Here is a 4403-nt window from a genome sequence, read left to right on the forward strand (position 1 = left end):
AACGAAACGCAAGCATTTGCTGGCTATCATGGTGCAATGGAATGGAAAAGAAAGCGTGGCATAGGTCAATTACGGTATACCATTCTGCATCATGGGGAATCTGATACAAAATCACAGATGGATTTGGTACAATGGGACAACACAACACAACAATTTTGTTTATCTTTCTCAAATCTTGTACTATCCTGAACTTCCCATTAGGCTTTTTTAGTCCCATTATAGGTGAATTACATGGACTACTCATTATTTCTCTCAAAATACCTTGTTTTACCATTTTCTCGATTATGGGAGTAACTCCTTCAATTATCTCAGGTGTCAATTTATATTGTGGAACATTTGGGTAGTATATCCCTTCTTTCACTGTTATTTTTACTGGATCTACATTTCTCATTAGTCCTACATCTTCTCCTGTGAAATCCCAAACTTCAGCTTTTACGGTTTGCTTCAATTCTTTTGGTAGTTCGTCAGGGTTAAATACAGCGTAGGCTTCAGTAACCTCATTTTCCATGTTTGCCATAGTCATTTTATATTATACGTCTTCATCAGGGGTCTCAAATGCTATACCATCAGGGGTACAGAATATAATACAATTCATTTTGCACAACAAATCTCTACCTAACAGATTCACAGGACTTGAATCGCACACAACAAAGCGGTGCATTTCAGAAAATTTCCCTATACTAACTTTTACAGGTTCTGTGAGATACGTTTTAATCTGCCTGTTGGATACGCCAACTACTTGGATTGTTTTGTCCGAGAGAGGAAGATTTTTAACATCAGCTGACCGAACAGTTGATCGAGTAGCACCAGTATCTACTAGGAAAGTAATATTTTCATTATTTACCTTTCCGTCCACAAATGGGCCTGTCTGGTCTACTTCCAGAGTTGCGCCAAGTACGCACTTTTCTTCCTCCCTTCGGCACCGTCAATAACCTTCTTCTGACTCACTCTCATCGCGTTGTAGCCAATACTGCGAGACAGCACTAGCGCATGGCAGCTTAGTTACCTGTTCTTCGTTGTAGAATCCTGTCTCATTACTGTATTTCTGTGAGTTTACATTCTGCGGAAAAGGCTGTTTTGGCACCTGATTCTGTTGGGTAACAACCTGCTGCTGTCGCTGCGGTTGACCACTCACCTCATTCTGCACCTGTGGATTCAATGATGCATTCTCATTATTAGTACTTGGGGGAAATTTATACCTGGATTTCCAATGCCCTATTCTTCCACAATTATGACATGGGAATTTCTTTTTAGCTTCTTCTACATTAAAATGTCCCTTTCCTTTTCCAGGGTTAAATTTTGGTTTTGCTCCTGTATTATTTGCTTGTTCAATTAGCTGAGCTTCCTGTCTTTCTGCTACCTTTACTTGTGCCCACATGGCTTTTTCTTTCAATTTGCGCTGTTTGGCTTCAATCTCATCGCTAAAATACTTTGCATGTCTTAGTACTTCATCTATTTTCTTATTTTGCCAATCCACAGTATGTTGCTCAATCATCTCACTAATTTCTGGACGTAGACCATATACATATCTGTATACAAAATGACTTAAATGGGGTGAGGGGCTGAGAGGCCAGGGCCGAGGGTTCAGGAGAGGGGTCGTACAATGACCTCCACATCCGATATCACCCCGAACTATGAAGAAATGTTTGCTCATCGCTTCACCGCTGAGGATGAGGAGTACCAGCAGTATGTGAAGCGTGGCATGGATCCCCCACCGATCCTGGACAATTGGCGAGGCCGATCTGGGGGGCATCAGCGGAATCGGGATCAGAGGTTCCAGGACAACAGACAATTTAGAGAAAGAGGAGAGAGTCGCCACTTGTTACAGCTTTGGGTGACGAACTTACCTCCTGTCCGCCTGACTCATTAATTTTGGTGGCGGGGGATATGAACTGCACCTTCGAACCTTTGGCATCAGAAGATCTGCTAGAGACAGAGGTTGAGGATACCAGGTGGGGCATACCATCACTCACTTTACCGCCAATCAAGAAGTGGACGCAGCAGGCTATCCAAATGAACGCTCTAACACTTGAATTTGGCCTAAGAGCTGCTGACGGCAGAATACCTTCTGATACCCCTGGTGCTAACACCTTCAATAGAGTATCATGCCCATCTCGAAACGATTATATCCTAATTGATCGTAGATTATGGAGATATTTAGTGGATCTGGTCATAGTTCCTACCACTGAAAGTGATCATAATTCTCTATGTTTGTCTATGAAGAATCCATGGTCTTCTGATTTCTCTCATTTTTGTTCTGATCGAATCATGTCTTCAAAAGAGGTTCCTTCTAACTGCAGGAGGTATCTGAAATGGGCGATGCTCAAAAACTGAATGCTATAAAAAATGTCCTGCTGGCTAAAACCAACAAACTGCACACAGTATGTGGCGTCGTGGGTGGTCCCCCTAATATTGGGAATATCTATCTGGAGACAGTTGAGTCAATGGGTTCTTTTTTTGTGGCATCACAAACCTCTAGTAACTTCAATAAGTCCCTTAAAGTCTCATGTTTATGGTATAACTCGGCGTGTAGACAAAAAAAATGTACCCTGATAGCTGCTGTTAAAAAACCACTTGGTCCAGAGCGCTAGGAAGGACTATAAAAGGACAGTTTTAAGAGCTAAGCGGGCCTGAGAAGAATCCTTTTGGTTAGATTTAAAGGCTGCTAGTCTGGCCAAAGATGGGAATGCCTTTTGGAAATTGTTCAGGAAGACCAAAGGCCAGGAATCCGATATAGGCCCACATGCATCAAAGCAAAAACCGGTCGCAAATGGGCAGATTCTCAGAATCTGCCCTTTTGCAACCGGTATTTTTGCATTTGGGATGCATCATCCCAAATGCAAAAATCGCAATTTGAGTAATCTCTAAATTGCGATTACTTAAATTGCGATTGCATTTAAGGAATCTCAAATTGTGATTCCTTAAATGCAATGCATTAAAGTAAAAATATTAGCGATTTCGCTAATAGGGGGAGCAAATTACCATGAAGTTGAACTTCATGGTAATTTGCAAAAACTTTGAAAAATGCACTAAAGTGCATTTTTCAAAGTTCCATTTTACACACACACATGCCCTTGGGGCATGTGTGTGCGCAAGATGTACTCATATGCAGATTTCAGGGGTGCAACAGGGTGTCCTTTTGACACCCTGGCACCCTTGAAATTGCATGAGCAATTTGCGAATCTCTAATTGAGAATCGCAAATTGAGAAAGTCTTCCCATTCATTCCTATGGGCCTATTGGCCCATAGGAATGAATGGGGAGGTATTCCTAAAAGCGACTCGCAATTTGCGAGTCGCAATTAAGGAATGTTTAGAAATCGCTATTTTGTATGCGATTTCTACATGCATAGCCTTTTGCTATTCCTTATTAGCGAATCCTTATTTTTCGCTAATAAGGAATCGCAAATGGCATTGTTGATGCATGTGCCAGATAATTCCCAATCATAATACGAACCAGGAGTGGTACGACCATTTTAAAAAACTTTATTCTGGGGATGTCGCTCATAGCTCAGGAGTCTTCTCTGGTTTTTTGATCTCATCCTCTCTTATGGAGGCATTTGATCCTTTTGTGGAATCTGAAGTTTTGGCTGCTATTAATAAAATAGCTTTAGCCAAGGCTTCCGGACCAGATGGCCTTCCTGGTGATCTGTTTCGAGCTGATCCCCAAGAGTGGTCCAGGTATTTTACCATCTTGCTTAACGCCCTTCTTAAAGGATCCCCCGTCCCAGAATCATGGAAGGGGCCGGAGGTGTTCCCAATATTTAAGAAGGGAATTAGGGGAGACCATGCCAACTACCGTCCCATCAGGCTTATTGATGTTGGCCAGAAGATAGTTGGCAGGGTCTTGTTAGAGAGAATCCTGTCATGGGCCAGCGATAATAATATTCTATCAGACTACCAAGCGGGTTTTAGAGCAAATACGGGTACTACTGACCAGGTTTTTAGGCTCCTTCTTTTATATTGGAAGGTGGTCTTGATTGGCAAGGGCAGTCTTTATTTGGCGTTCATAGATTTAAAGACCGCCTTTGACCTAGTCCCCCGCGATCGCCTGTCCTAGATCTTTTGATCCGTCTTCATGTGGGCAATTTTGCCCGGGTGAGGTGGGGTTCTCAAGAACAGAAATCTGATAAAATCTCTGTCAATAGGGGAGTCCGCCAGGGCTGTGTTGTGGCCCCCACCCTATTCTCTATGTATGTGAATGGGGTGGTAAGCTTCCTGCGGGAAACTCCAGATGATGCCCCGACCCTGGCGGGTGATAAAGTTCCTGCATTACTTTTTGCCGACGACACCCTGTTAATTTCTAAAACACCGGCAGGGTTGCAAAAACTTTTGGATAGGTTTCAGTTGTTCTGTAGTTTGAGAGGCTTGGCCATTAATACTTTGAAAACCAAACTTTTCTCGT

General features: G+C 42.6%; 1 pseudogene; it reads left to right on the forward strand.

The window, feature by feature from the left end:
- The first annotated feature begins 1603 nt into the window (after window positions 1–1603).
- On the forward strand, window positions 1604–1870 carry LOC146861940 (RNA guanine-N7 methyltransferase-activating subunit-like protein pseudogene; annotated as a pseudogene).
- The last annotated feature ends 2533 nt before the right edge of the window (window positions 1871–4403 follow it).

This window comes from Triturus cristatus, chromosome 2_2, assembly GCF_964204655.1.
Source record: "Triturus cristatus chromosome 2_2, aTriCri1.1, whole genome shotgun sequence".
NCBI classification, from domain to species: Eukaryota; Metazoa; Chordata; class Amphibia; order Caudata; family Salamandridae; genus Triturus; species Triturus cristatus.